Source organism: Marmota flaviventris, chromosome 17, assembly GCF_047511675.1.
Source record: "Marmota flaviventris isolate mMarFla1 chromosome 17, mMarFla1.hap1, whole genome shotgun sequence".
NCBI lineage: Eukaryota > Metazoa > Chordata > Mammalia > Rodentia > Sciuridae > Marmota > Marmota flaviventris.
In genome coordinates, this window is record NC_092514.1 from 7,613,467 (window position 1) to 7,635,820 (window position 22,354).

The 22,354-nt window shown below is 35.9% G+C and overlaps 1 pseudogene; it reads left to right on the plus strand.

Moving 5' to 3' along the window:
• LOC139702422 (ubiquitin carboxyl-terminal hydrolase 31-like) overlaps positions 1-22,354 on the plus strand; it is a 114,164-nt pseudogene that overhangs the window by 4,081 nt on the left and 87,729 nt on the right.

The window sequence follows — 22,354 nt, forward strand, 5'->3', positions numbered from 1 at the left end:
GGAAACATTACCCCAGACATTTGCCTGAGCCCTAGTAGCACTATTTAATAAAGATTTTAGTTATGTTTTTATAGTGTACAGGAAATTTGTAGAGTCGTGATTATGATTCATATGCCCCACCAAAATTCATGTTGAAATTTAATACCCATTGTGGGTTATTAAAAAGATAGAAATTTAATCCTTGTATGGGATTCAGGAGGTAATTAAGGTTAAATGAGGTAATAGGAGTAGAATTGTAACAAATGGGACTCTGCTTTTAACAAAAAAGAGGCAGAGAAACCTGAAATGGTACATTCTGCCTCATCCTGTGATGCCCTACACCACTTTTAGAATCTACAAAAAGGCTCCAACAAAACGAATAACTTTTCCATTTGATTCCCAAAACCATGAGCTGGGAAAAAGAAAACAAACAAAAAAAACTTTACTCTTTTTATAAATTACTTTGTCTGTGGTATTCAGTAATAGCAACAGAAAATGGACTAAGATAATTATGCACACTAAAATTATAGAAAAAAAAATTCAACAAATGCATTCACAGAAGTTTGAAGATAAACTTTGAAAAAGGAAAGGAGAAATTTCTCTGAATCAGCTAAAGTGGTAACATGAAATTGTAGAAACTGTTAACAAGGTTAAAGTTAATAATCTTTTACATTTAGGAAATTTTTCACCTTTCAGTTTCTATGCATAAAGTAATAATTTATTAATACCTCTCAAACTTTGTTACTTTAAGTCTGCATGTCTGGATTTATACAAAATAAAATGGCATTGTGTTCATATTTTCCTAGTACTTCTTGCCGTGACGTTGTTCCCTACTGCCTGGGGTTCATCTCAAACATCCCACTATGCCACATGTCATCCACAGTTCCTGATTCCTCTGTCACTCAGCAGGTTTTCTCCTCCATGCTGGGTCCGTTATTTGTTCTTGTGTAATGTGTCCCCATGCATAGCTTTGCCATTAGATTCACACCCACCCTACAGTGAGGATCATTTACTCCTTCTTGCTCTCTCCATGGTGAATGCAGTGTGTGGACATATGGATTCAGATAACACTGTTCCATAATGGAGGTCGCATGATACAAGTGTGTTAGTCAGATTTTCCTAACTGTGGAAAACCCTGAAATAGCGTTGCTTGCTGGCTTGGGGCCACTGGGGTGTGTGGGGCGCAGAGCCTCAGAGCCAATGAGGGCAGAGGGCGAGATGCGCTGGAGGCCACGGCGGGTCCAGGCGGGCAGGTGGGCGTGGTGAGGAGTGTCAGTGGCTGCCACCATGCCCAAGGTATGTGTGCTCCGGAGGGCCGGTGGTGGCAGGAGGGAATGAGAAGTGCTCCCTCAGCAAGGGGTGTTCTGGAGTGGCCGGCGGTCGCGCCCTCCTCGCCCTCTTTGGCGCGTTTGGTGGGCAGCTTCCAAGCTGCGTCCTCAAGATGCTGTCCATGCTCTGGCACCTTTGCTCCCAGGGCAAAGCCCGGACCACAGCGGCCTTCACAGCTGCTTCCGGCCAGGGCCCACAACTCGCCCGCCAGCCCGCCTGCACCAGGAGCCAGTGCCCGGAGTGAGGGGGCCGCAACCACACAACGCCTGATCTGAACGCTGTGCTGCAACGCCTCAGCAGCACCGAGCTCTTCCCAACCACCTGGGCTAGGCCAGTACCGGGCGGTGCAGACTGAGCCCTACCGGACGTGCGCAAAGGGGCCACGGCGAGGTCAAGGAGCAGCTGGCGCACCGGGTACACCCCTAGAGTACACCCCGCAGCACAGCCGTGATGTCAAGAGTACTAGGTCAAAGAACGCACTGCAGGATTGGGAAATCCGAGCATGATGCCCAGGAGTCTCTGCTGTGGCTTTTGTACCTAGTTCACGAAGACCTCAATCCTTCTGTAAATCAGAGTGGCCATCCTCCTCTGAAGCCTCCATCAGAGACTGATGTCATACCCTAGGGACCATCTTTTCCTGAGTGTAGCACTTTTGTACAAGAACTTTTTCAAGCCCAGTGCAGATCTTCTTTGACATGTACTCATTGTCAGAAACAGAGCAACACTTTAGATCTTTTCCTCTGCATTTCTTTGTCAGTTTCTCTAACCCACATAAGACCTCTCCATTTCACTGTAGTGTATCAAGGGAAATGTCCTCATTACATGAGGATTGCTGTGGGTGTGCCTCTGTTTGGGACTGTTGCCAGACTTCAGGAAGCAATATCTATGAAAACAAAGATCCCCACTGATCAGATTGTGTTGACAATCTATGATGGATTCCACCTTTCCTTTTGTGTTACAGATGACATGGAGACAGGCCATGAAAGTGAAGGCATTTTTGCTTTGAGACTCCAGAAATATTTCTACCTGAAGGAATTCTCAAATAGGAATTCACTTAAACAACAATCTCAATCACTTGAAGTTTGGCTTGGATCATCAGACTGTCTTCCTGCACATAAACAGCAGCAAAGCAGGGGAAATTGGACCTGCCCACCACCAGAGCAGGCAGTGACAAGATTGTCCTGCTGGTGTGTAACTGAGCCTGCATTGGGCAGCACAGGAAGACTGTCTTTTATGCTGCATTTAGAGAAGATGATAGCATGGGACCTTCTGCAGAAGAAAATTTTGGAGAAGATGAAGTATTTCCTGTTTGCACTCAAGTGTGTCCATTCAGTTTGCATGTGGTCAGTTTTGTGGGAATTACATACTTGCTGCCCCAGGAGGAACAGCCCCTGTGCCACCCAACAGTAGAAAGAGCATTAAAACCTTGTGGACCAGGTGGCACTGCTCATGTGAAGTTAGTGGTAGGATGGGACAAGAAGACAAAAATTTCTTATTTGTACACACTGAAGATGAGTATATCCCAGATGCAGAAAGTGTCTGCCTGCAGAAGGAGCGGCATCAAACCTCAAACCTGCACTTTATCCCAGTGTTTCCAACTGTAAGCCAAAGAGGAATGACTGGCCCCAGATGATGCCTGGTGTTGCCCACACTGCAAGCAGCTGCAGAAGGGGAGCATCACACGGAGCCTGTGCACTCTGCCTGATGTGCTATACACCTCAAGAGCTTTCAAAAGGAAGGAGACAGAAATGTGAAACTTCAGAACATGGTCAAGTTCCCCTTGACTGGCCTGGACATGACTCTTCATGTGGTCAAGAGAAGCCAGAGCAGCTGGAGTTTGCTATCCCATTGGTCCCCATGGAGGCAGCCCTATGGACTCAGGAGGGACCCTGAGGACAACATCTATGACCTGTATGCTGTGTGAAATCACCATGGCACCATGCAAGGGGGGCACTACCCAGCATACTGGAAGAACTCCATGGATGGCCTCTGATATTGACAATGGCTTCAATGACAGTGATGTGCAGCAGCTCTTGGAGAACAAGGTGTGCACGCAGACAGCCTATATAATCTTCTACCAAAGCAGACAGCCATCCCATTATGGTTGGCTAACAGCTCAGTAACCGGCTCCACAAGTTCTTCCCTGTGCAAGCACTGGGTGAGCCAGCTTCCAGGGAGCAAGCAAGCCAGTGTGACTTCAGCGGCCTCCTCCAGAGGCACCTCCCTGCCTCTCTCTTCAAGTCCATGGAAATGACCGGGGAAAGGAGTGAACATGATGGTGGCTTTTCAAGTGAGCCATTTTTGAGGAGTGTCCAGTGCCAGAGCTTATCCTCCAGATCATCTGTGACCAGCCCCTTGGCTGTTAATGAAAATTGTGTGGCACCTTCTTGGTCCCTGTCTGTGAAGTTGCAGATGTGCTCCAATTCTCCTTCCCACTTCTCAGGTTGAAGCCAGATTTAAAGATAGGTAGTTAGTGTAGTTATGTAAATCGGGTCTAATATTGAGTAAAATTGAAAATGAAGGCCATGTAGAGAATGGAGCCACAGAAAGCAGAGCAGCACTTGGGAAATTGAAATGTTACTGTTCCCAAGGCCCAGATCCCATCCCAAGGAAATGTTAATGAAGCAGCTCCAAGCAAACAGGGAGATGCTAATCCAAAAGTCCTTCCTGGCCAGATTACTCCTTTGGCCCACCTGCTCCCCACCCTTTGGGCCTTCCCATATACAATCCATCACTGAAAGGTAATAGAACAAAGGACAGGAATGCTGACAGAAATGCGGGAAAGCTGAATGAAGACCTTAGTTATAAAAGAGGGAAGACCTCCCCTCTTCCATGGATTCCACCTCTTGGGTCTCCTTCTTCCTCTGGGAGAAGTCTTTTCTGCTGTCCTTATTTAAGCTTCTACTTTCCACTCTAAACTTGCCTCAGCGTGCTTCTCTGGTGTTATACTTCAGCATTGGGGAAGCAAGGACTCATCACCAGTAAACAGCAGTAACAAGGGGACTCTCCAATTCATAGCTCTGCCTCCACCTTAGAGAAGATCCGGGAGGCAGTGGATGACAAGGTCTCCATCTCTTGCCTTGGCAGCTTGAGGAACCTTTCCAGCAGTTATCAGGAAACAAGTGATAGTCGCAGTTGACAAGAGCACAAGGCTGTGAGCTGAGTCCACCTGGCTGTCAAGGAGGGCGTGTTTAGAGATGAGTCAGATACCCAAAAATTGAACCCCAGTGTTCAATTTTAGATACACAGAGCAAAAACTTAGCCCAAGGGGATCACTTACCACCTGTCTCCAATGCATTTGATAACAATAACCAGATTGCTTACATGGATCATAGTGATCTCATGGACTGCTCTCCAGTCAAAGAAGTGAAACCCCCAGGCCACCCAGGCTTACTCAAAAATAGAACCAGAGAGCACAACCAAGAGGTCTCCCAGCTCCAAAGGCATTTCTGAGCCAGGTCAAAGCTTGCAAAGGGGAGAGCATCTTTGGCAAGCCAAGAATCATCTCTTTCAAGTACATCCCCTTTTTCTCCTGTTCCTTCCAAAGTTTCTCTAAAGCCTTCTTGCTCTTGAAGCAAAGCAGGTTCTTCCAGGGCCCATGGAAGGCATTCACGCCCTGCTTCTACCCAGCCTAAAAAGAAGTTATCCCCCCAAGTCCCATGATTCTTCACCATCTCCCTCACCACAGAAGCAGAAGTCAGCTTCTGCCCTCGATTACACTGTCTCCTCTACATCTGCCAAAAAAGCCTCATGCTCTGCCAGCAGGGGCCCCTTCCCTTCTGGGAAGAACAGGACTTCAGAGTGAACCGTGAGTAGGGAGGGCTCCAGACAAAGCCTGGGTTCACACAGAGCCAGTGTCACCTCCATCTCCAAACCCAGCTCCTCTTGGGTGAGCCAGGCCAGAGCCGGGGAGGGCAGAGGTGAAGACAAACATGTACAGAGCTCCTCTGTGGCCACCCTGCACCCTGCCCCCCCAGCCCAAGTGTGCAGTCTGGTCTGAATAGGGACAGCAAGTCTGAGGATAGGGGGCTGACCTCCTTCAAGTCAGCCTGGAGATACAGGAGACTAGGCGGTCGATGGACCTTGGCAAGACAACCTTGCTGTCTAAAAAGACACGTGGGAGCCCTGTCAAGTTGGACAGTAAGAGTGCCAGGGATGACAATGCTGAAAAAGGCCACCAGCCTCCGGGCCCCCAGCAGCCAAATGCACATGCAGTTGGAAAGGAGCAGCTTGTCTCCAAGGACCCTGCCCCCACTGAACATTCTCTGCTCTCTGCTCACAAGGCCATGTCTTCCCAGCTATATTCCAGACTTTCCCATCTCCCAGCAGCAAGCAGCCTGATGAGGAAGCCTCCAAAAAGTTTCCTTCTAGCACGCAGACCTCTGCATGGACTTCTCAGAAACCTCAAGGTCGTTTCTGCAGCCTAAGTGTTCTGTCTGTAAAGATGTTTATTTATTTAGCAGCCCTCCTCTCCCACCAAAGCCCTCTATGCATTTGTTTTGTTACTTTTTGGTTATGTGCCTGATTGCGTGTGCATGCATGTGTGCGTGCGTGAGTGTATGTTTGTATACAAGAAGAAGTAAGTTGTAAATTGTTAAAAGAGTCACCTTATTCTGCCATTGAACCAAGTAACAGCCATAGACAAAACATTGATACCAGGCTAACTGGAGTCATTATAGACAATGCCTGGACAGTCCCTTTACCAATTGTATATATTTCTTTCTAAAGAACTCTAATGGCTCTCACTGGACACTAGGGTCTTGAAACCTGTGAACCAGTTAAGCTATCATTAGTGTTTGGAAGAGTGGATTATTTGACTTGGGTTTCATCTGAGCAGCATTTGTCTACACTGTGGATTGTCGAGTAGTACCAGGAGCACTAAAAACTGGGACAATAACATATTAAACAAACCGAGGGAAAAACTGTTGCTTTCAGCACTTGCACTCCGTTTACCAGTCTTTGTAAAGGGAAATATTTTATCACTAATGTTTCTCAGGTATTTACACTCAGCTAGTCCAGGATGGATGTGTATCAGTAAATGGATTAAAGAGAAAAAAACCTGAAATAAATCAATTTAGAGGAGAAAATTTTCAATGTGGTTCATGGTTTCAAAGTTGACAGACCATGGTCAGTTGGCGCTGTGGCTTTTGAGTCTATGATGAAGCACAGAACGTCATGATATGGAAGACATCAGGAAGCAAAGCTGTTCATGGCAGCTGGGGAAGCAGAGAGAGGAAGAGGAGCCGTCAGGCTCCTAATATTTCCTTTAAGGGCATGCTCCAAATAACCTGACTTTCTCCCACTAGGCCCCACCTCCTAAAGGTTCCACCATATCCCAATAGCACCACTGGCTGGAGACCTGTGGACATTCAAGATCCAAAATATAGCAACGGGTATTTTGTACTTAAATATTTGCTAACTCTAGAGGTGGAGATCATGGAGAAGAGGAACTGGTACCCTAGGTCTATAACGAAAAGCTTTGTACATAACTATGCCCAATGTATGTCAAAAAAGTGCAATTTGCCTTATGCAAAAAAGACCTCTTCATTTATGTCATACTTCTTTTAACTCCCAGGTTACATATCTTTGGGCTAACGTATTCAACCAGAAGAAAGTGGATTTTTTTTTATGCTAGATTAATTAAGAACTGATATAATTAGAATGTAAAGATATTTTTATTTGGGGTTCAGTTGTTTCAAGTTAGATGGCTTGCCCAGGAAAACAATGCAGGAGATTTTGTCCTCCACTTCACCCCAATTGTATGGAAAAAAATATTATTTTTTAAATTAAAAGTTGAACCCACAGGCAATCTAGAGTAGGTATTGAAAAGTCATGATGAGACACCAAATTGCAGTTTTTTTTTTTGTGGTTTTTTTGTATCATTGATTACTGTGGAATTTGATTTGAATGTTTGAAATATAAAAACAATATTTAAAAATAAACATAAAATATTCTTTTGTATTTTAAGGTAATTTGAAGGCTCATAGCCTGAGGTCATAATACACAGTATAATTACCTCATATTTTTTAGCAGAATATATGGAGGATGAACCAGAAGATTTCTGAAATTGTGTATTTTTGTGGCTGGAAAGTCTTGAAAGGTACATCATTGTTATTAATGGAAAAGACTGACTAAAAACAGCAATGTTCTGTAAGTTGTATGTAAGTGAACAAATCCTTTATTAACCAAAAATGCCCTGTGAAACCAGGGATGGCTGAAATACATTATACTGAGACTCTGGAAATCTCAGTTCTATTTTTTACCTTTAACTAGTAACTTTTTCTAGCTCAATAAATCTCTCTCTATTTTTTTCTTGCTTTTCAAACCAGAGGAGCAATACTTCTTTTTTTTTTAACTTTCTGGATTGTTCTTCAATTTGACTGAAATAAAACATGCAGAAATCTTTCGGAATGTATTGCAAAGCATACAAATGGAAGTGAATAATCTTTGATAACTTTGTGACTCTATTTCTTTCAAATGCTGTTCTAGCTCAAAGTGGGTAATTTATCTTTCTTCAATTACCTTTGGTTATATGTCCATTATCTCCCTACCATTCGGAAGCCACACTTCATCCATTATTGGTCTCTTGTTTAAGTCTTTAAAAGTTTTTATTTGTATATTGTTGTGTGTTGATCCAATTGATTTTTATTCTCATTTAGTGTAGTTTCATGTATAATTAAACTGGTATAAATGTGTCCATATTGGAGAGTGTACAATGTCCCCAGACCTTGTTCTTAGCCATATATTATTGTAAACTCAGTTCTTCATGAATTATATGTAATATTAATAAAATTGTGAATGATATTCAATATGATTTTTGTATGGATTCCATGTATAAGAATCCCTATTGTAGCTGGTAAGACAACAATTACTCATAAGAAACTTAATCTTTACATACAACCTTATCAGTTTACCTCTTATTAATTGGTCCACAGAAAATAAGACTATGAAACATAGCTCACTGATTATTTTGTCATAAGTATAAGACCACACTCAACCTTGACTCCAGATCCATTTCTCGGATTCCTGCCCTGAAATAACACTACCTATAAAATAACAGTGATGTCAGAAATTTACTAATGTACATGAAAACACTGATCATTGATCTCATTCAGAGAAAAATGAAATGTCTCCAATGAGGCTGATGTCTAGAAGGCTATTATGCACACACAAGAAAGATAAAGCTCTTCTCTCATGCAAGAGCTAACTTTAAGTTTGTGGAAATTCAGTCTATTCAAATCACTAGGAAATGTTAAAATGTTAAAAAATTAAAATGTTAAAATTTGTAATTCAAGATATGAAAATCTGGGGCTTATTTTCTTTATCTATGTCTTTCTTATAACTCATAATTTCACCATAAATACAAACAGAAAAAAAATATAATGATCTGGCTTATGCAAATTATATTCCACTTTAAGTTTTATTAAAATGTGTAAAATAATTAAGAGATGATACAGTATTATTTACTCAGTAGTATGTTTTACTGTTACATAAAACATTTAGTCAAGTGGAACAATGTGATGTCTGTTATTTAACAATAGGATGAAATACATGAGTGTTAACATATAAACAAATATTCAGTTATAAGGACATATTGAATACATAACGTAAATATAGGTAAAAACAATGCACTATAAATTGGGAATGATGGTCCATGCTTGTAATCCAAGCAAATTGAGAAACTGAGGAGTTTCAGAACTTTAAATTCAGACTCAGCAACTTAGGGTGGTTTCAAGCAACTTAGCAAGACAGTCTCAAAATTTGAAAAAGTGGGGAGAGGGCTTAAGAATGTGGCTCAGTGTTTAAAAATCCCTAAATATAAACTGAAATACAAAAAAAATACAGTTTAAAATGTTACAATTCAGTGTTAAACATCAAAAAAATAGATTTCATATAATTCTTTTCTCCAGTATTCAAAAATGAAAATCGTAATTTTTTGATTTAGAAAACAAAAGTTATATGCTTTCAAAGATGAGATTTCTGCACTATGCATATATGATATTTATGACTGATATTTCTACCAAATAACTTGATAATGCTTAAAAAAATTAAGCAAAAGTTAAAGACAACTACTTATTTTCTATATTTAAATGAGTAATGTCTTTTACTGACCCTCATATACATCAAGGTGTAATGTAAAATAATGACTTTACTATACTCTCACATTTGTCAAAGTGTTTATTATAAATGTTTCACTTTTATATAAGGCATACATTTTGGACAAAATCTGTTCAATGTTCACTACTGGTATGAGTTTTCAGATGTTCAATGAATTCAAAATTTGAATAAGTTTTCAAAATATTATTTAACTTTTTAGGGTTTCTGGGCACAATGAATTCTCCAAAAATCAGTAGTTTTTAATAATCATATGGTTACAAAATATTTTTTTCCATTTGTATTTTCTCTAACCAGTATGTATCCACAGGTGCTGAGTATTGGTGAATAAATTTTGGAGGCATTGTCACATTGTCAATTTTCACATTTCAAATCTTTGTCTCTTCTATGGTTATTGTGGTGAGGATTAAATGTTGACTCTTTCTTAGAGGAATGGTTTGATGGTATCATTTGTAAATCTTCTCTCCAGTGTGTTTTCTCTGATGTCTAGTAATGTATGATATATAATTGAAAATGTTTCTACATTCTCTACATTTATGTCTTCTTTCCAGAATAAATAGCTTAGTGGTGAAAAAGAATTGATTTCTTATTAAAAGCTTTGCTACATTTTTTCATTAGTAGGGGTTCTTTTCTGTATAAATTCTGTTGTTAATGAGGTTTAGTTTTTCTTTAAAAGTATTATCACTTTATTTATATTTCACATTCACCAGGGTGTCGTCTGCTGTGCTGAATAAAGTTTTATTTTTTATTAAATGTTTTGCCACTTATTCACATTTGTAGGGCTATTCTCCAGTGTGAGTTCTGATGTGGTGAATAAGGCCTGATTTATGGCTAAAAGCTTTGCCACATTCCTTATATTTATAGGGCTTTTCTCCAGTGTGAATTCTGTTGTGGCAAATAAGGGTTGATAATTGAGTAAAAACTTAGTCACATACTTTGCATTTGTGAGGCTTCACTACAGTGTGATTCTGCTGTGCAAATAAGGTGTGACTTTCGAATGATAGCTTTGCAACATTCTTTACAATTGTAGGGCTTCTCTCCAGTGTGAGTTCTTCTGTGGCAAATAAGATCTATTTTTTTGACTGAAAGCTATTCCACATTCTTTACATTTGTACGGCTTCTCCCCAGCGTGAGTTCTCTGTGGCAAATAAGGTGATTTTCAACTGAAAGCTTTGCCATCTTCTTTATATTTGTAGGCCTACTCTCCAGTGTGAGTTCTCCTGTTGCAAATAAGGTGTGAATTTCTACTGAAAGCTTTGCCACATTCTTTGCATTTGTAGGGCTACTCTCCAGTGTGAGTTCTGCTGTGGTAAATATGGTCTGTTTTTTGACTGAAAGCTTTGCCACATTCTTTACATTTGTAGGGCTTCTCTCCAGTGTGAGTTCTGCTGTGGTAAATATGGTATGTTTTTTGACTGAAAGCTTTGTCACATTCATTGCATTTGTAGGGCTTCTCCCCAGTGTGAGTTCTTCTGTGGCGATTAAGATGTGATTTTTTACTGAAAGCTTTGTCACATTCTTTGCATTTGTAGGGCTTCTCTCCAGTGTGAGTTCTGCTGTGTTGAATAAGGTGTGATTTTTGACTAAAAGCTTTGCCACATTCTTTGCATTTGTAGGGCTACTCTCCAGTGTGAGTTCTCCTGTGGCAAATAAGGTATGATTTTCGACCAAAAGTTTTGTCACATTCTTTGCATTTGTAGGGCTTCTCCCCAGTGTGCATTCTGCTGTGGTGAATAAGGTGTGATTTTTGACTGAAAGCTTTGCCACATTCATTGCATTTGTAGGGCTTCTCTCCAGTGTGAGTTCTGCTGTGGCAAATAAGGTGTGATTTTTTAATGAAAGCTTTGCCACATTCTTTACATTTGTAGGGTTTCTCTCCAGTGTGAGTTTTGCTGTGGTAAATAATGTCTGTTTTTTGACTGAAAGCTTTGCCACATTCTTTACATTGGTAGGGCTTCTCTCCAGTGTGAGTTCTGCTGTGGTAAATAAGGTGTGATTTTTGACTGAAAGCTTTGCCACATTCTTTACATTTGTAGGGCTTCTCTCCAGTGTGAGTTCTCCTGTGGCAAATAAGGTGTGATTTTCGACTGAAAGCTTTGTCACATTCTTTGCATTTGAAGGCCTCCCCCCAGTGTGTGTTCTGCTGTGGTAAATAAGGTGTGATTTTAGACTGAAAGCTTTTCCACATTCTTTACATTTGTAGGGCATCTCTCCAGTGTGGGTTCTTCGGTGGTAAGACCTATTTTTTTACAAAAATCTTTGTCACATTGTTTATATTTGTAGGGCTTCTCTCCAGTATAAATTCTCTGGTGATGAACAAGGTCTGAATTTTTATATGATTTCTGGTGTTCACTCTCACTTGTAGTTTTCCATATTTTCTTTTGATGTAAATAGTCAAGATTACAACTTCTATATTTTACACTTATCACTTTATGAAATATATGTTTTATAACCTTTTCTGGTGAATATTCTTGGGTGTCTTGAGAAGTCATGACTGAAATAAACAAAAATTTAAAAAAAACAATACCTACTAGAGTGGGATAAATATACTTTGCATACATAATGTGAAATTAAGGTAAAATAAGTACATCAGGAGTGTAGCAGATTAGTATGTTCAAAGTCATCATGAATTAAAAAATATATCAGTTCAATAAAAATGTACAAACACAATTAACTTGAGAATATTACCCAAATTCTTTTAGAGACCACAGTATCCAAGAGGAGTACATCATTAAGAAGAGTAATATAACAAAGAGAAGTAAAGTATGCTATTTTTATCATCCACAGACTTTTGTCCTCCATAAGATAGCATTACATACTTAGGAAATATCCAGCAGCTATCTTCACTCTCAGTAGAATAAGAGAAATGTAAAACGTATACAAACATTTGTGGCTTTTTCAAAGAGTGTCCAAAACCTGGTTTTTGTCTACCATGACATAGAGATGTGAAAATAACTAGTAAATTTTGAGTGATAATACCACAAATAGTCAATAAGGGTAAAGAGGCTATGGACTCTTAAAACCAAATATGAACAAATTTTACTAAGAAATATACACATATATGTCTATAAAATTTTCCATAAAAACATTTTAAAAGACTATAAAAATCTTGCATAGTCTATGCCATAATACTTGGCTGAAGTCAACACCTGACAATCAAGTGTAATAAATTGATTTTCATATTTGTAAATTCATGTGATATGACGATTTCTTTCATTGACAAATACAACTTTGTTTATTTACTAAATATATCATGGTATTTTATACTATATATAAAAGATAATATGACTAAACAGAATGAATTAACACAATCATTATTTCATATAATTATCAGTTTTGTTCTTACAAGGTATTGTATTCCTTCAACTAGTATTTATGAAGAACATAATACACTCACCATTTGATAAAACAAAACTCTTGACCCTCTTATGATCAATAAAACAAAACTATGGAAACTTTGACTATAGTATCAACCCTACACAAAACACAGTATCTGGTGAGCACAATTTTACTCACTAAATTACTGACTTCTACATGTGAATCAAGTGCTCCTGCAACTTAATCTCTGCCTGCCACATTTGACTTAATGCAAAGTCCTACATGTATTTCTTAAAACACTTTATGAGACAAAATATTTTCATTACTAACTAATAATAGTATATAAGTACAATATTTTTACTCATTTGATCATTGATGGGCACATACCATTGAGTCCCTACTTTTAATACTGAGAACAATGTTTGCACTAAACACAAAAGCAGAGGTATCTCTTCAATTTTCTGATTTAATTGTTCATAGATACATATTTAGTACTGGCATTTCTGGATCTTTACATCATCAAACTTTTAATTTTTCATGTGTGGTGCTTGAAAAAATTCTATATCACTGAACTATAAATCTTTTTAAAATTGTTTGAGTCATACTGTTTCTAAATTTCTGTGACTTCCCTCAAACATGAAGTACTTTTGCATGGCCTCCCAATTAGCAAATATTACAAGGATTCAGCACTGTTCTTGTGTATTTTTTATTTTTTTTTAAGTTTTTATACTTTTTTTCCCAAAATTGACTATATAATCTACTGTTGGCTCCTTTAATGAACAAATAAAAAACAGTACAGCAAATATAAACAAAGATTAGAATGGCTTAATCCAAGTAACAAAAGAAGAAGAAAAAAACATTAAGAACTGAACATTAGGGTACTGACCATTATGAATTACTCAAAGAACACTAAATAACTATTTAAAGAAAGTTTAGAGAGTAAAATTGAGACCAAATAGTAATATAATTGGGCACAAATTGTGTATGTTTATAATTTTTAAGAATAAATGACATGGGGATTCCTAGTGTGCAAAGCTGAAATGTTACCAATATGGGAGAGGCTTATCAAGCAGGACCAATGTTAAGACAAGTCTAAGCAACTTGTGAAATACTGGAAAAATTCAAAACTTATAGGATATATAAAGGGAATATATATATATATATATATATATATATATATATATATATGAAAAGAATCCAAGCATACCACAATAAAAAACAATGATCCAGAAATTAAATCATTAATCAAAATAGAAAATAATAAGAAATATAGAAAACAACTTACAAAATAGAAGTATAATGAGCTATTCACTTCAAAATATTTATGATTATTAATGCATTGTTGCAAGTCACAATACAAAAGAAAAAAATTGACTAACAGAATTGAATCTAAAAACAACAACAAAAACAAAAAACAAAACAAAACAAAACAAAACTGCCAATTCAGTTCTAGCAGAGAGCATGGAAAGAAACCAAACGTAATCTGCTCCTAGAAGCCCTATTTGTTTAAAGATGGATAATGCCCCTGCCTTTACATCTCATCCTTTTGCACAATTTTTAGTCAATGAGATATAGTTTTAAATAATGAAATTTCTCATAATCCTTTTGGACGAGCTATGGTTGAATGAGCAAATTGTATCCTAATACTTGCCTTTTAAAACAGAGACAAACAAAGATCTAGCCTCTCTCATATTAATATGTATTAAATATTGTTTTATTTACAGTTAAGGTGCTCAATATACAACATAAAGTTAATAATCAAAATTGGTCATGTGCATTCAATAGACATTTTATTCTCAAACAGCCATTACAAAAAAAAATGTAATATATAAGATTCCACCTGACCAGCATGACAAGATCCTATGCCTTTGATCATGTGGGGAAAAGCATGAACTGCTATACTTATGCCAACATGTCCTGTTTGACTCTAGCTTGATGTATAAAATATAGGAATGTTGAATGTACATCAGAGACTTCACAAGCTGATTCAAAAGTTTCATTTAACCCTGGAAGATAAGAGTCCCTTCAAAGAAGAGAATAATCATTCTCCTCAGATGAGGAGAAACATTAAAAGATGAACACAAGACACTATAATTCCACTTACTTGGAGGGATATAAAACCATTAACAGCCTTAGCTCAAAAGGTGTTGGCTCAAATAGGTTAGAATGTACTCCAGATAACTTAGTTACTGCTTTGATTGCTAAACTCACACAAAACTCTGTAAATGTTTTGGTCTCAATAACAATGTTACTCATTTTTTGTACATAAGCTGTGGGAAATTTAGTACTGTCAGATCCTGGACTTCTACAACCCATTAAAATATCTTGACTCACTTGAATGAAATTGTTACTTGCAAAAATTTCTCACAGTATTCATTCTTTTCTTAGCAGAATAACTGTGTCCTTACCATCCACATAGTATTTAATAGGTCACCATCCTATGCAATTTATTTATAAAAGATCTATACTTCTTGATAAAAACTGTGATAATTCAGTGAACCTTCACACTAAGGCAGAATTTGATGCTTTGACATTCTCCTTAGAGGGTTTTCCTGGACTAGGTCTACGGGCTTACAAAACTATTATGAAACTCACCTATCCTATCATAAAAAGTATTAGCCATGCCTCCATGGCCGTTAATATGCTTAATAAAGAATAAAAACAACATTGTCAAGCCATACTTGACATTCATGCTGCAATTGATTGTCTGGTATTGCTACATCATAATGGATATCAGAAGTTTAATAACATGTGTTCCTTCAATTTAAGTGATAATAGTAATTTTATTTCAAAAGAGTTAGATTACTTAAAGATATCATTAATAAGGTCCAACATGATGATTGATGTTTAGCCTTGTTAGATTGGATAATTTCATGTTTAATCAATTTGATCTGGGTCAAAAAATATTCATAGGTGGATGTTTACTGATGTTGGCACTTGCTGTTTTCAATGGCTGCCTTATTTTTTGCCCCCACGAGCATTAAGAAGATAAGTAATATTATTTATTCAAAAGGCCTTAAAAAAGGAGGGGAGGCTGTAGGTATTCTGACTTTGGAAATAGACAGGAAAGGATAGGGGTGATGATAACTGGAACCCTGAGTTCCACAATAGTAATGCCTGGCAGTTTCTCCTTGAAGCTATTAAGACAACTCTACAGGTGCACTATCTAGTTTCTGTGGTAATGTCCTTAGGGAGAAGGGGCTCTATGTTTGTAGTAACTGTACCTTATCTTCATTAGCTAGCACTTGGGGTTAAAATAACACTAGGTTATAATGTAGTCATGGTAACAGAAGCTATGTAATTTTGGGGTATACTATGTGCAGCCATGAAGAGGAGTGGCAAGTTTTTTTCTTTGTTCCTTTTCACTGTGAGTGTGTCTCTCTCTTCTGTTTGCTTCTTTACAGGTTTCCTCACAAGATTTGTAACAGATCATGATGGCCCTCAGCACAAAAGGTAAGTTTTGGTGGTTAATCTGAATAAACTGGGACATCACTAAAGAAGAAAACAGAGGACTACAAAAAATTTGAAAATGTAATAAATGTAGGGCAGTATGTGTTCAATGATTACAATCAAAAGAAATAAAGCTAAGCATCTGAAAATTTTTTCTGCTGAATAACTACTCTGCCAACATTTTTTAGTTTGGTTTTCTCCATTTGAACGTCTCAGCTGTGTCCCCTGTTATGTGTAGACTACAATAGTTACATCACTAAATTATGCTAAGTACTACTTATCTAAAGTGGAGAATGTACAACACACCAAGAAAGAGAGAGATTAAAGAGTAAAATAATATAAAGAGTACAATATCTGTACTAAAAATGTCCTTTTTATTTGAAACACAAATCTGAAACTCATAGAGAAGTTCCCAGAAGATACAACAGAAGTAAATTAAATAATAATTATTAATTAAAAATTTTAAAGGGAAATTAAACTTACCAAGGAAGGCAAAGTTTCTATAGTTCTCTAACATCACATCTTTATATAAGTTTTTCTGAGCAGGCTGAAGGCATTCCCACTCTTCTTCAGTAAAATCAATGGCTATATCCCTGAATTTTAACAGGTCCTGAAATAAGAAAACATAAATAAATAACACATTGACCACATGAACATTTGCACAGTCTGTAAGGTAATTGAAGTTAAAATGACAGTTAATATACTATCATGTAGGTGGTGTTTTGGAACACAATGATACTATTATCTACTTCTGCAGATAAACTGATTTAAGTTCAAAAAAGTATATATACTCTGCATTTATGAAACACAATATAAAACTCAGGCATTACCACAAAATATATATTTTGTAATTTTTTATATTATAATCTATATTACACACATTGTTCAGATGAGAAAATAATGGTAATTAAGAAAGGGAATGATCAAATTTTAATGCACAACCACTAATCAGAGATTTAATAGAGTGTAGAATCTCATTTCTTATTTCTCTGATGGATCTGGCTATTCTGAATATGTAGTGAAATCTCTAGTAATTCCAATACCAATGATATAAGAGAAATTTTGAAACGTAACAAGGTAGACAGACCACTTAATGGAAATATTTAACAATGAATTTAATTTCAAACATTTTATGGTATTTAGTATGTTATTAATATAAAAAATAGCAAAAACAATCCTGTTTGGATTTTCCTTTTTATAATTTTAACAATTTATAACATACAAAATAATAAATACATATATATAAAAACTTTGATTGATGTATATATTGTATGATGTTTATAATAAAATATACATGTAGCTTTACAAACAAATATAATTTGTTTTTTTTTATTTTAATGGTACTTTCTAGTTCTACCTGATAGTAAAATCAATTTTTATGGCATTATGCAAACATGGGATATATCTTATACTAATTAAAATCCTGTTCTTTTTGGTGGCTATCATGGTAGGCTGAGTATATGTTAGAGGATAGAAATATTAAAGACATATATTTAATATTTCTATCCCTTTCCCTTTTGTTTATTTATTTATTGTTTACCATTGTGCAATCTACTGATCTTTTTTTCTTACCCTTCCCCACTTTATGAGCTTTAGATTTCATATATCAGCAAAAACTTTCAACCTTTGGTTTTAAAGAAATGGTTTGTTTTACTTAGCATAAAATCTTCAGATTCATCCATTTACTGACAAATGTCATAAAATCATTCTTCTTTATGACTGATTCATAGTTTATTGTGTACATAAGCAACAATTTTTTATCCTGTCATCACTGAATGGACCCATTCATCATTGAATGGTTGTATTTATAGCTTAGCTATTGTGAATTGTGCTGCTATAATCATTAATGTGGCTGTGTCAATGTAAGTATGCTGATTTTATATTATTTGCGTATACACTGTAAAGTCAAAAAACTGGGTAAAATTGTGGTTCCATTTCATTAACAATATCTATACAGGATATTATGTTTTACTTAGACCTCCATAGAGCTGGAAAAAAAAATGGAATTCATCTAAACCTGAGGTTGAAATAAAACATACAGAAAAAAACTTAGTAAGCCATAAAATGACTAGAATTTATTATCAAATCATCCATTCCAATGAAAAGTAAATTTTATAAACTAAAAGTAAAGAAAATCTTAAGCAAATGAGCAAAATTAGAAGCTATTAAAGGTGAACATAGCACAGAGAGAGTTACCAATATCAATGTTGGTGCTTTTAAAAAGCAAATGAGCCCGGTCTAGTGATGGACAACTTTAGTTCCAGTGACTGAGGAGGATAAAAAAAAGGATCATAAATTCTTAGACAATATTATATACAATATATATAGTATTGAACAACTTAGTGAGCACTTAGCAACTAAGCAAGACTCTGTCTCTAAATAAAATATTAAAAAAAGGACTGAGAATGTGGCTTCATGGTTAAGCACCCCTGAGTTCAATCTTCAGTACAAAAAAAAAAAAAAAAAAAAAAAAAAGCAGATACAACTTAAAAAGCACAAGCAAATGCAAATTTGAAAATTCAACAAAGAAAAGTTATCTCAATTATACAGTATATAATTTCAAATATATGCATATATAATAATTTCTCACTTGATGGAAATACACTCAGGAAAATTTATCCTAAGAATCTTTTGCAATTTTCCAATTCTCTGAGTGTAATGACAAGAATCTAGATGATATAGACTAGTACATGGATAAAACTTTTGATATATCCACTGTTGTACATAAAGTCTACTGCCGACCGAACTACCATGATGCCACATGATTGATGTTATGAAGTTAAATCAATCAGGGTAAACCTCATAATAAAATAAATGGTGGAACTTCAGAAAACATCAACAAAACTCTTAATAAGTCTCTTGTTACTTAAGCAGTTATACATAATGAAGATTACTGTGCATGGAAGAGAAAAAATGGCATTCATTTCAAAGAAAGATGCTAGGATATTGGGAAAAGAGTGTGATAATAAAATGCTATTTTATCCCTTAACTCAGAAATTATAACAACATATTTTGACACATTAAATGCTGAATATAACTTATTAATAAATAATACTGAAATATGTAAGAAAGTACAAAGCTCAGGGTTTCATACAAAAGATAGGGTGCATATGGTGGTGCACACCTGAAATATCTTCTATTCTGGAGGCTAAGACATGAAATTGAAAACTTATGGCCAACTGAAGAAATTGAGCAAACCCCATCTGGAAATAAAATTTAAAATAGAACTGAGAATATGCTCAGCAATAGGACACTTTGGTTGAATCCCTAATATCACAAAAGAAAAAAAATAGTTTATTTGTTTTCAAAATTATACAATATAATAGTTTTAAACTTATGAATTACAAAATATTAATACAAAAAAATCTATTCATCAAATTATTACATTAAAGGTGCAAAAGTGACAAGGTAAAAAAAATAATTTCCTCACATATAATCGAATGCTTATAAGAAGAAAAAATAAAACATATTGCAAAAGAAAAACAGAATAAATTCTTGAAGAGCCACTTTAAAAGGGATATATCTAAGTGTTAAATAATCATAAAAACTCAAAATCATATCATATAGATGAATTAAATAGTATTGATGAAAATGTGGAATAAATACATTCACAAAAGAGGAAAATAATAATTTAAACTTTTATTATCCATTTGTAGAAACTATTTTGTAATGAAATGTATATGATACACTCACACAAGAAACAGAGACTAAAATTAAACCAACTGTAAATGAGAATACAGCCATATTCCTCCAGAGTTGAAACCAAGGTGCATGGTTAAAGAGAAAGAAATAATTATTAAATTCTATAAAAAGTAAATTCTAGGAGCTAGAATTTTTTTGATGTATTATATCCAGTTTGACAAATACTATAAAATAAAATGTATGTTTTTTGCCGGTGTCACATGAATATTGCATTTCATGAAAGTATATTTATAAAAGGAATATGCAGTATTTGAGAAAATAAAATTATGGAACTAAATTTTCTTTTCTCTTGAGCAGATATCTTGAAGTAGAAACACAGAGTCATGTAGAAGATATGTATAAGTTCATTAAAAATATGTTGTTTTCTAAAGTCATTGAAATATCTTCAGTTCCCACCACTCATGTAAAATTGATTCTTTCACATCCTTAATAGCACTTGATATTATCAGTATTTAATTTTGGCTATTATAAGGCAAATGCAATGGCATCTATGATGTCTTGATTTGCATCTCTTTAGAGAAAACTAAGTTGAATACCTTTTCAAATGCTTCTTGGCCATTTCTGAGTCCTTTAGTAAAGGGTCTGCTCAAATATTTTGTCCATTTTATTATTCTTTTTCACTATGTTAAAAATTCTTTATATATTCTGTATACAGGAAATGATTTTTCATATTTATACTAACCTAATTATCCAGTTTTCTTGCTATTTTTTAAATTTTCCTTATGGTCATTTAAAACAGAAAAGATATTATATTCATTCATTTATCAAAATATTATTTTTTGTGCTTTTTATCTTCCAGTTAATAAAACATTGCTTGCCCAAACCCCATTGAAATTTCTTCATTTCCTCCTGAGAATTTTAAATTTAGATTGGGCATTTAAGTCCATGATCTATTTAATTTTAATTATTGTATATAGCATTAAGCAAGTTTTTTGTTTCTGTCTTTCCATTGACATTTAATGCATCTTACACAAACTGTAGAAATGAATACTATGGAATTACCTTATCATCTTCAGCAAAGGGAGTATCAGAAACAGTGAATAAAAATATTTTTAACAAAATATAATAATACTGGCATTATTATATTTGCATGCCAGATCCTGTTAAATGTAATTATTAACCATGTACTAATAAAGTCTTACAGACAGCAATTTCTACACTTGTGAAACTTGCATTCTGTTCCTGGTGCCACAAAAACATTTCATAAATACTTTTAAATGATCTGCTGTGTGAGAGGATGATACATGCTAATGCAAAAAGGAAAAGCAAGCTAAGGATGTTTGGAAATGCTGGGGCAGCCTGGACGTGGTTGCAGTGGCCAATTGGGTCATCAAGAGAAGGCTCATTGAGAAAATGAGATTGTGCAAATACAAAAATGAGCACCAAGAATCAGTAGAGCAGAGATGGAGAAAGCATGATTGAGGAATGCACAGCTTGAAATATGTATAAAAAGTCAATGTCCATCATTTGGCTCCACTGGGTTTCTCCCCTCATGCCCTCATCATGATTGATTTAACTTTTATTAACATATACTGATTGTACATGAGTCACTTAATATGATTCGTAAAGTACAGTTAGACATCCCTGCAGTGTGATGTGTTGAAATAACACTTTCTATCCTCCTGACAAGAGCCAACAGAAGAAAGCCATCCTCACCCACGAGGGTGATGCTCCTGGAAGACAGAAGGCGTCATCAAACAGCAGCAGCCGACATGGGAGAGAGTCTCAAAAGGTGAATGTCCCTGCCATGTGGAAAGAGATGTGGTAAATTCAGAAAGACTTCAAATTTCTTCTTTAGTCAAATAAATGACAAGCCCAGCTCTATGTTTTTATACCCTTATGACATAAAATGCCTGGGGATTCTTTAGAGGAATTATCACTTATTAGGGTACTTTGTAGGGTGTGGAGTTCAAAGTTCTTTATGAAATACACTCCAGACACTGTGGCATTTCACCAATTGTCAAAGCACGATTCACAGATTTGACCCTGTCTTAAAATGAAATATGTGACTGCATTTCAATAGACAGTTTTAAGAAACTAGTCTAATCTCTTACAGTGTTAAAAGACATAGTCTTAAAAATGAGAATTGCTTTTTGACTTAATGTCATAGTCACCCTTGGTAAAGCCAAACAACTGGCACCTGTTAGTCTGACCCTACATAGTCCCCTCCAAAAAACAAAGACCATACTGCATTCAATAAGGGACAGTTCTTATGTTTCAATGAAAAAGGAAATCATCTGACAGCTTCACTATTAATATAGAAAATGGATAAATTAAGAAAAGTTTATAAAATTAATTCTGGATACACATGTTCTGAAGTTTCAGTAGTGTTCTGTAGTGACTTTCTCTTTGCCTCCACAGACTGTGTGTGAATTGCACTTGGCTCAACAATAAAGACAGTGACAACTGAACTGTGACTCATTAAGCATACCTTTTACCATCTTTTGGCCTATTCTTAAAA